Source organism: Perna viridis, chromosome 7, assembly GCF_037379345.1.
Source record: "Perna viridis isolate PV_CMFRI_1.1 ecotype Kerala chromosome 7, ASM3737934v1, whole genome shotgun sequence".
Taxonomy (NCBI): domain Eukaryota; kingdom Metazoa; phylum Mollusca; class Bivalvia; order Mytilida; family Mytilidae; genus Perna; species Perna viridis.
Window position 1 is genome coordinate 42,200,378 of NC_142451.1, and position 11,925 is coordinate 42,212,302.

Genomic DNA, 11,925 nt, shown 5'->3' on the forward strand with positions numbered 1-11,925 from the left:
GTTGCAGAAAAATTATAATAACGTTTTCAATAACCATTCACTATAATGTTATTATACCGTTTCCTTAAAAAGACTGAAAACATTTTTTAGAAATGTTTTTAAAACGTAAAAATGTATGGTTACAGAAATGTTATAATAACGGTTTCAATAACTATTCACTATAATGTTATAATAATGTTTTTCAATAACATTTTTTCAAAACAATCTAAATTATAAATATTTTAATGCAAAAACTGCATACACATACAACAGGTTTAACATGAGATAAGAAATTTGTAGAGTTCTCTACATTTTGTAGATGTAGCAACAAACTAAACGAAATTTCAGAGATAGGTTTTGTCAGTTCACTTATTCATCTTCAGGCATCTCAAGCAGCGTCCATTTCCGTTATTTTGGTTTCCTGAAAAAAAAGGTTAATGGTATAGTCACGATATACATACCTACAGTAGTTATAATTAAAACTAAAGGAAAAAAATATACATACTATCAATTACATATTACATGATTTTATTGCAACAGGTGTATTTGTCAATCATGGAAATACCATTGTCTGCTAGATTAAAACATGCTGTTTTGTATCAAGATTTTTTCTTGCAATTTGAAAAACCATGAATTGAGTTTTTAAGCTAAAATTGTGGTGATCAGAGCTATGCACACCTATAAAATGTATGTCTTCTTCAAACAGGAAGTGGATATCCATGGAACCAAACTTCATATATGTGTTCTATAATTAAAAACTTTATTGAAGTTCAGCAAAAACAGAGGTTGATCCAAGAGAGGCCCAGGGTCTCCACATATTTGAAAACAAAATTGATTTTATGGAAAATTAATGATACTACCAATAGTGAGCCCCCTCAAAGGCCATATTTTCCAACCTTTTTTTGGAGTTTCTGGATCTGCTACTGATTTATGTAAAACAGTGATTGAATATTGCGGTCAAATGAATGAAAAGATACACTAAAAGACTAAAAAATGCCATGATCACTTGTCATGGTCCAACCAGATTCTCACCACTGTATAAAACTTACTTTGAAAAAAAAAATTAATCATCTTGGTTTATTGGGAACATTAAATCATTAGGTATGAGCTTCCTTTGTAATCCTTATTCCCTGCAAAAGAGAGAGATCATGTGTATTTCTTATAAAAAATAAATTAAAAATGATAAGCATTATATAATCAAAACTGTGAACTTTATTAACTCGATCCAAACCCCTGGAAAGGGTAAAAGCCTACAATAAACATGTTCAATATTATGAACCCAATTTTGACAATATGTGTAGTTCAAGTGTTTCAAAGTTTCTGTCAATTTGGCTTTCTATACATGCAGGACGTGAAGTAATGTTATAAATTCTAAAAATAACTTGCAAAGTTTCGAAATAAATGTCCTGGTCAAATTCAATGCAAAATATCAGCCTAAGTACTCATAAACATAGTCACATTATTCATACAACTATCATGACGATCGAAAATGGTTTAAACATACATCTATAATGCAAAACTGTTGGAAAATACACACTTTAAAATGATTGTAAATTGTTGACAACAAACGTCTATATTTATTCAGAAGATAGTTGCTCTCTTTGACACATACCTTAAAAGTACCAAGTTTGGTCAGGAATTAACGTTAAGTTTGAATGTAAACATTGGCAAAACTAGTGACTGGGTTGATATCTAGGATGTTCTTTTGTAAGATAATACGTACACTGATAAAGATTTGCTCTGACATATTTCAACAGCAGCATGTGGCACATCATTTACACTATTATCTATATCGTGCATTCATCTGTTCTTGACAGTCATGAGTTCTCGATAGCGATGCGCATAGGCAATATAACATAAAACGCACAAAGAATTAACCAACTGAACACTTCCTTGATTCTATTAGGCTTTGATTTCGCTATGTTGCGTATAAAGGTATGTATAATACCAATAAACTTTAGTACCTCTTAATGTTACCTTTCTCTTAAATCCAAAAAAGCTCCTATTTTAAGCGCCCACCTCTCCCAACACACATTTTGAATGTAAACAAATTTTATTGAAAGTGGTAGGTCATATATTCAGCGGTCATGCACAGTCAGGATATAGGCATGGCTATGTCAGTAAAAAAATGTATGGTGCACAGTACTGGTCGTATCTTAATATTTCTTACCAGAAAACATTAAAAACATCATGACGTTATCAATGTTTTGAGCAATAATATGAAAAGCCTATTAATTTTGGGCGAATTATAATACGAATAACCTTGTATAACTTTGCTGTTATGCTTGGAACACCATATCACAGCAAATCAAAAAATATAAAATGTGATTAAGTTTTTAGCCGTATCAAAGTTAATCAATTATAACATTCACTGGAAGTAATATATGGACCTTGAAAATATGAAATATCAATAAAAAATATATTGAATTATTTATTTTCTTTATTTTCACTTTCCAATTATGTCTCTCATGCCCTCCATACAGAAAGTCATATCCCTATCGAAAACTGATGACGTAGTACCCACAAAGACATGAATACAGCGTAGGTCACCTAACTAAAATATGTTGTTCTCACAATATAAACATGCAATCTCGCCAGTCTTCTGAGAAAATAAAAACAAAGATCAGTTTTTATGACTTTAATATTGTAGCTATCTAATAAGTTGTTCAACAAACAAGTAAACAACATTGATATGCTATCGAGAACCGATGATACCAGGATATAGGACGTTCTTTAAATAATGATGTAATTATATATAGCCACTATTGTCTTATAGTGCTAGATTATCAAAATTTTAATTTCATGCCCTTTCCATTTTTATTCCATATTTGATATTTATGAGAAATTGTTTTTTTTAATATGTAATGTAAAATAGTTTAGAAACATTTTCTAAATTCGTTTTAAATCGTTTTAGAAAAATAATATATTATAATGTTTTTCTTACAGTTCTACAACTATTTATTGAACATTTCAGAAAACCGTATTAAAACCATAACTGGAAATGTTTTAACCTGTTTCAATGGAATGTAATGAAAAAAAATATCAGAAAATATTTTTTCGTAACATATAAGAAACATTTTTATCACATATCCAAATAATGTTTAAAAAATAGATCCAAAAACATTACAGTGACATGTTATTTAAACATTTCAAAAACATTTTAAAAACATTTCAATAAACAGTTCTGAAAACCTTTTTCAAACTTACACAGTAAAATGTTTCAAAAACGTTATCAAAACATTTTGAAAAAAATCAGAAAGTTTATAAAACGATTTTAAAATGTTTTAGCAAACTACCAAAAACTCTAAATAAAATATTTCGAAAAAGGTTCGTGCTACCTGGTATCAAAATAATTCTAAATTAGACATGCATATCGGAAATAAAACTTTTTTATAAAATTTTTAGGCAGCGTATGAGATATATTTTGTAAAACCTTGGTCTAAATGTCTTTCCCTCAAGCAACGATGGCGTATTTAAAAGTCAAAATAAATGCTACCAGCTTTGGCATACCTTAACAACTGAGAAATATATGCAGGGGAAGCTGGTATAATACTGCACAAGAAAGCGATTTTAATTTTGAAATCAAAATCGTCTTGTTTTTCCTTTATTTTGTATTGCAATGACTATCGTCCAAAGTCAAATTCGAGATAAAGGTCCGGAAATGACACGATGGAAAACGTATCGGTAGTCACTTTAATTACTGAGGGATATATAAACAGAAGATGTTCTCCAAACCAAGGATTATCAACAGAAAGAATATCATCAATATATCGATATGTGAGGGTGGGCAGGGACAGTTTAAAAATTTTTGAAGTTATAATTATTTATAATTTATTTAGTGATTTATTTATATTAAATGTTACCAACTTTATATATTTTTTTGAAAATATAAAAGAAGAGAAACTTCATACTAAAATAATTATTTATATGATTGAAAAAGGAGGGGTTAGAAAGATCATAATATAATACTACTAAGATATCCTGCACAAGGCACAATAAAATATTAATTATAATAAATAATTTCATTGTTATTGTTTATTTCACTCCGGGTTGACAGTTATAATTGCTAAAACAACAATATGAGTTAACCCCCCTATACATACAATGTATGTGGATTCCATGGGACTGTTGAAAGTAATAAAATCCAGACAAAATTCTTCTAAGTACCGGGAAAGGAAGTTTGTGACAGGTATACACATAATGGTTTCTCAGATGTATGGTTTCATACCAGATGATATATAGTGAAGTTCATAGTAAACACTTTCATTCTTAGTTTTGATATCTTTTCAAAATGTCTACCGTAGTTATTGAATACCCATGTGTTTTGTGTGATGAAGAGTGCATTAGTGACACAATTTGTTGTGGAATGTGTAAAAATTGAGTTCACATTGCATGTTGCGCATTGGTGAATTTGTGTATGGGTTACTGCTGGTTGGTTTACGGAACGGCGTTAAATAGACATTAATGATGAAATGCACAATTAAAAATGATACATAAAATGTTATTGTATACATGTATTGTTAATTCATCACATAAAATAAAAATAGTTCTAATTTATTTTCGGGGTTTTACGCCCAAGTGGTACTATATAGGTTACAAAGTTTGATGACCCCATCCCTCAACTTCAAATCCTCTGCAGTTGATATATATTTCCGTACGTAACACTTTGGTTAAGTTCTTCGTTTAGGTCCATATCTCCGGTACTACACGTTGGAGGTCAATGATATTTCACTAGTAGATGTGTCTTGGGTAGCCTGACACGGCCCAATAAGAATTAGGTCACTGTGACCTATGACCGGTGCTCCACATATGTACGTTTGTTACAGTCTTTTTTAATTAAAAAAAACATGTACATTTCGTAGGTACCTTGTCATTTTCATGGCTGTATTTGTTACCCCCCCCCCCCCGCGTAATAGGCTCTAAGTTACTTGAGGTTCTGAGACCTGCAGGCGGGACAAACTTTACTTCTATGTTGTTCATTTACAGACTAGAGGCAATCATAGAGAAGTCGCCTAGAGAAAATAGAAGTACTACGAAATGTCAGTCTCTTCTAATGAGGACTTATAACATCAAAATCCCAGAGATGATGGTAACTACACCTGACCATGTACCGGACGTCGTATCAGAAGCAATCCTGAACAAGTACCACCCGACAGCTCTAGAGAATTCATATCCAGCAGAGACAACAGGGGACGGAAATTGCCTCTATAGAGCTGTTTCTCGTGCTCTGACAGGATCAGAAGCTGCATATCTACTACTTCGGCTAATGACGCTCTTAGAAATTCTAACATTCCCATCATTTTATGACTAAGAAATTTGAAGACCTCGTCAAGGACAACAGGATAGTGGTAGCTGCGTTCCTCAATTGGTTAAGGATGTATCAAGGATAGGAGCCTATGCTGATATGATGCATATGTATACTTTAAGCGCAGTACTGAAATTACCAATCAGATCGTATTTCCCGCCACAGATGGACCCCTAATTTGCGTCGCAACCTTTCAGTAGAATAGTATACGAAAGAGGAGTGAAATCGACTGTTAACCCTTTTTGTACAATTATGTGGCCTGCGGCCTCCTTACCAACGGATCGACACTTATACCTTACCACTTTGTTCCAATTTTCAGAAGGACCAGACCAGAATCCCCGGAAGTAATTACAGTCAACGATAATGAGGTATGTGATGACGTTCAACCAACAGAGGATTCTGAGCCCGAAACAACGAATGATACAACTGAACAACCGCAACCTACAACAAAAGTGGAAGAAATCAACGTTAATTGTCCATTCATCAACGATTCATCAGACGACATTCATCGGCTTTCAAATGGATGTTTAAATGGCGATTTCATATTTAAGAATTTTCCATGGATTATCACCCCACGGAAACGCAAAGGAAGATAGTGAGTATATTAGAACACCAACTAATGTTATGTCACAGATGTCCGATATGCTGAAGTGCGATAATCCGTTGAATGTATACAACAAGCTGACATTACAAAATGATGAACTTAGAGGACCAAGATGTTATTGATACGCAGTATAAAGACCTTCTCAGATCAGTCGTAAGTATGGGTCAGTATAGGCTTTCGGAATCTCACCGACATTTCCTTGTTTCTAAGACTGCAGGGTTGAGTAAGACACAGGAAGAGAGACAGAGACAGTTCAGTAGATTTCGATGTTTTGTTACTGAGGATCAGAAAACAATTACATCTACAGACGGTACCATGACTGTGCTTAAACCAAGGGGACTTGGAAAGAAGATTGGTCAAAGAAAGAGGAAGATTAATGAGAGGACAACGACTCATAAGAAGACGAAAACAGACTGTGATTCATAGAGCGTATTTCTTTTAACTTTCTAAACATATGATGTATTTTTTTAATAATTGATTTCAGCTAAAATTATATAATGTCTTTTTTAATACTTTATTTCATTTTTTTTCTTTTCTTTTATTTAATCGTCTATCAACTGATGTAGCCAACTGATCTATTTCTTATTTTTATTATTAAATCTTTTTTATCTGGTTATGTGCCTACTGCAGATATGCCCGTGCCTTGTGCAGGATATCTTAGTAGTATAATATTATGATCTTTCCAATCCCTCCCTTTTCAATCATATAAATAATTATTTTAGTATAAAGTTTCTCTTCTTTTATATTTTCAATAAAGTATATAAAGTTGGTAACATTTAATATAAATAAATCACTAAATAAATTATAAGTAATTATAACTTCAAGAAATTTTAAACTGTCCCTGCCCACCCTCACATGCTCATAGCCTTGACGTGGCGCGGGGCTTTTACTAATATGAGCATAAATATACTAGTTTAAATATTATTTGACTTAATGCTATCAGTGCTTTCAGTACTTTGATCAGATATGATCCAGGTAAACAATCGGCCGCCATATTGGTTTCGTATAAACATCGTGGCTGACAGGGAAAAAGTGCTCCATCACACTCAAAACTGATTTTTAATTAACTAAACCGATATGGAAACTTTTGCTTACTTATTATCAAACATATCTAGGGGGTTTTCATCAAACCAAAGGGGGATTTCAACTTTTTCTATGGGTATTTCGATAATTCAGGGGGATTTCGGTAATTCGAAGTACCGCAACCATTGTACAGAAAGAATTTGTAACACTTGGAAGAGTTTACAATGTAATCACACCTGCTCTTGTAAGTACATATTAAATATGTTATTAATATTACAAATTCAAGGATGAATTCATTAGTCTTTATATTCCTTTGCTGAACATTGAGAAATCACAACCAGCATGTCACCTCCTATGATTGTCTCTTTGTAAGTTCTTGTATCTTCCGAGTCCAATACCTTCCTGGCTGATCAATGGAATATGATGATATTTAGGAATCTCAGGCATAATATGAAGATGTACATAAAGTTTGTATATTTTCTTTAGTAGCTCTGGAATGTTGTTAAACCAACAGTATAAAATTGAAACAAAAATTGTACATGATTTTACAAGGGCTTTTATCAACTCTTATTTCAATCCGGAATATTAGTATAATTGGGACCAAGTAACCAATTCAATTTTTTAAAATCTTGAAAAAAAATGACAGATGGACAATGCACAAATTGCATGCATGAATTACATGTACATCAAATTATGTAAAAGTAGTAATGTTAAAAATTAGAGTCTATCATATTAAATAGAGGTCTATTTATGTAAAGCATATTTGAAAAGAAAGGATACTTTTATTTCAGAGGTGCAAGGTCAGAGTTTTCACATTGGTGGATAAAGAAACAAGTTGTTGCACAAGAACTTTCTATTCACAGAACTTATAAGAAATGTTTTTGATACATGTACATTATTGTTTACATAAAATCTACTTTGAAAGACTGTTTACTTTCATCTTATGTTGAACTAGTTGAATGGATAGATACTGTCGAAAAAAAGTTGTATATTTCAAAAATAATATGTATATATAGCAATGAAAGGCTTTTGTAACTGTGAGTGCAATGAGATAAGATTTAAATACATGTATATTACAATAAAACATTAATGAAGGTTAACAAAGTTAAATTATTGCCATATTAGTTTAAACTTTCAAAGATTTAAAGGATGCACATTCCTACCTTTAGTCATTTGTTATTTATATTGAGATCAAACTTTATTGGTATGCTGTAAACTGAATGTGGTTCCAACTGAAAGAGAAGGTATATTATTGTTTCAATTGTTTCAAAGGCATGTGATGTTGAGTAGGATTCAACAAAATACACTAAATATACATGTACAAGAAATTTTTTTGTTGCATCACTAAAACGAAAGATAAATAAAAAAAACTTCTTGGTGATAACATGGCCTATTTCAACTCAATCCCTGCCGTTAAGGATCAGCCTTAATTCAACCTGGATGTTAAGTAAATTTTCAACGTTCTTTATACGTAGAATTTAAGTCATAACGTAACGTTGCTTCAACGTCAAATTTCCACGTCATTTCAATTTTCATATCAATACCATTTTTCAACGTTGTTTCCACGTTGAGAACTGACGTGATTTACTGTCGAAAAAAGTTGTATATTTCAAATATAATATGTATATATAGCAATGAAAGGCTTTTGTTTGTATATTTTCTTTAGTAGCTCTGGAATGTTGTTAAGCCAACAGTATTAAATTGAAACAGAAATTGTATATGATTTTACAAGGGCTTTTAGCAACTCTATTTCAATCCGGAATATTAGTATAATTGGGACCAAATAACCAATTCAATTTTTAAAAATCTTGTTTTTTTTTCCATTTTTCAACGTTGTTTCCACGTTGAGAACTGACGTGATTTGAATGTTGAATCCACGTGGCGTGCCCGCTGGGATGCTATATACCTTTGCATTTTTCTATAGTTTTTGGTATTTATTACAAGAGAATTACGCCATCAAGCTTCTCATTTAAAGGGATATTCAACGAAGCAAGTAAGAACTTTGTGGTTAGCTACAATTTCATCATTGTCGAACTTTTTCCGTTTGCATTTACGATTACCCGCTTTAAGCGTTCGAAGTTAAACGCTTAACATTACCCACTCACGAACACATGCACGCGTTTACCCACTAACCGCTATCACACAACATGCACGCGCGTACACACACGCGCACAAAGACACACACACACACACACAAATATACATCGCATAATACATGCACACTGTATATAATATTAACATAGGCTTATGTATAAACAATATTTATTATAAAGTACAAGATACATCAATATAAAATATGTAAATAATATGTGAAGTTTCATTACAATAAATTGAGTAGAAAGTTAAATGTTTCAATAAACCAATTTTAAAATAATAAAAATCATAATAAAAATTAAAATTTTAGAAAATATACTAGTTGTACTAAGATATTTTATATGAAATTAAAAACAATGAAAAAAAATAACAATTAGCATTACATAAAATTGCTGTCTAAAATGCATGGAACGTTTATTAAAAAATCTAGGAAAAAGTATATGTATATAATATAGTAAAATATAATCAATATCATTAAGAGAGGTAGACTTAAAAATATAGAGTATCTATTGAATATCAGATTAAAACATAAGAATCAAATTGTCAATAGATAGTCAGTAATACCTAAAACAGTTAACCGTCATATGCAAGTCTAAAAAGATGAGTTTTGACATTCCGCTTAAAACATAGAAGTGATGGCACATTTCTCATGTCATTTGCTAGACTATTTCATAACGTTGCGGCAGCGTCGTCGAAACGTCTTTCGCCGTTGGTCTTGGTTCGAACACGTGATGATTTGATGGTACAACTGTTCACAGATCGTAAAGAACGGACCGGCAGGTATGCCCTTACTAGATCTTGCAAATATACAGGAGCACTACCTTGGAGTGATTTATAAACATACAATAGGATCTTATATCGGCAGCCGTAGTTCACTGGAAGCCAAAGCAAATCGATGAGAGTAGGTGTTATATGATCCGTTTTCTTAGTTCTTGATATTAAGCGGGCTGACGTATTTTGCACTCTCTGCAGCTTATTCACTAAAATAGTTGGAAGTCCATACAACAACGCATTTCCGTAATCTAAACGGGATGTGACTAGCGAGTTGACGAGAGTTTTGCATGCATCGTCGGTGATATAGTTGCGGGTGCATCTAATGTTTCTGATCTGGTGAAAACAAGACTTTGAAATAGCACTAAATTGTTTTTTCATTGTAAGAGATTGGTCGAAAAATACGCCGAGGTTTTACACACATGGTACGTCACTGACAACAGTTCCATTGAATGAAAGTTTACAGTTGGCAAAATCCTTCACTCGATGTTGAGGCGCAAAAACTATCAACTCGGTTTTATCCTGATCTAATTTTAAGAGATTCGATCTCATCCAGTCACTTATATCGGCCAAACACGCTTCGATTCTACTCGATATATCAGTCCAGGTCTTTCGCGGTTCAATAATGAGGTACACCTGGGTGTCATCAGCATAACAGTGATGGTCCATATCATGCTGCCGACATATTTACCAAATCGGTTTTGAAGAGACAGTACAATCTAGGGCCTAAAACGGATCCCTGAGGAACACCATACTTAAGCCGCATACCTTTGGATAAAGAAGAACCGATCGCAATATGCTGTGTTCTAGAGTCTAAGTAAGATCTAGTCCAAACTAGCGATGACCCTGGTTATTCCATACGAATATTCAAGACGATGGTCTATTACATCGAAAAGATCTAACATCACAAGTACGGCACGGGAGTTGTTATCAAGTGCTGTGGTGAGATCATGATGTATCCGCAATAAAGCTGTCTCGGTGGAATGGCCGGTACGATATGCTGACTGTAGATTATCTAAGAGAAAATTCTGTTGTAGATGAACTTCGACACGTGAAGCTACTACTTTTTCCAACATCTTTGAAACGAAAGACAAATTCGAAACAGGACGGTAATTTTTTAGTACATTTTTATCAAGACCTGGTTTTTTCAAGAGCGGTCTAACAATCGCCTCTTTAAAATGCTTAGGAACATGCCGCTCTGCTAAAGATGTGTTGATGATTGTCATTACAAACTTGATAACGTTGTCTAAACAAGACAAGTTTTTAGCAAAAAAGTCGGGATCGGGTCCAGTTCACACGACTTTGCCGGAGCTTTCTGGATGATTTTTCGAATTTCATCAGCTCTCAACACGTTACGATTTTCAGAAACATGAGATGCACATTTCGGATCATTTCTATTTTTCCCATGAAAAATTCACCAAAAGTGTTTTACGAGTTGTTGTTCACTCTCGTGGGATGGTAGAATTACTTCACGCTTGTTGCCTAGTAGAACATTAGTGAGTGTATAAAGTTCTTTCTGATCACCACTTATTTCCGTAATTTTGTTGGAGTAGAAGGCCTTTTTACTTTTGTATAGAAGCCGACTTGAAACTCTACACTGTTCCTGATAAATCTCTCTATGGACCGTCAAGTTTGTTTTTCTCATCATGCGTTCGGCTTTCCGACATTCACGTTTTGCTAATCGCAGTTCATCAGTGTACCATTCAGTATTAAGTCGAACGGTTATTTCCTTTTTCTGCATAGGAGCATGAACGTTTATAATTCTAGTCAATTCCGACACATAAGACGGTACCATTCGGATTTTGGTTGAAATCATGAAAGGTTCCGATTTTAAGGTTTGAAAAGGCGAAAAGAAGCCACAATAGAAATGATATTCGTCAAGCTTTTAGACGAAATTGTATCTATGCCATCTTCGTCAAGTGCCAAATATTGAAGGTTTTTATAACAGTAAGAAGCAGTGAGAAGAAATTAGTACGAATTCGATGAAACACCATAGGATGGTTTCTATAATTGGAATTGGCTCTGGTGAGTTTCGAACACTAGGTTATTGACAACCTTTTCGACAATGACGATGTTTGGTCTTTGGATGGGTGTTTAAATGACCCCATTACATAAATTTCATTGCATTGAGGAGTAACATGAAAGATTT

At 33.1% G+C, this 11,925-nt stretch overlaps 1 long non-coding RNA gene across 1 annotated transcript; it reads right to left on the reverse strand.

Annotated features, from left to right (window-relative positions):
* Positions 1 to 206: 206 nt before the first annotated feature.
* LOC148612766 (uncharacterized) lies at positions 207 to 1,676 on the reverse strand. Its single transcript, XR_015924019.1, has 3 exons — positions 1,592 to 1,676; positions 1,029 to 1,109; positions 207 to 400 (listed from the first exon to the last, which is right to left on the reverse strand). It is a non-coding gene; the product is annotated as an uncharacterized LOC148612766 (long non-coding RNA).
* Positions 1,677 to 11,925: the final 10,249 nt, after the last annotated feature.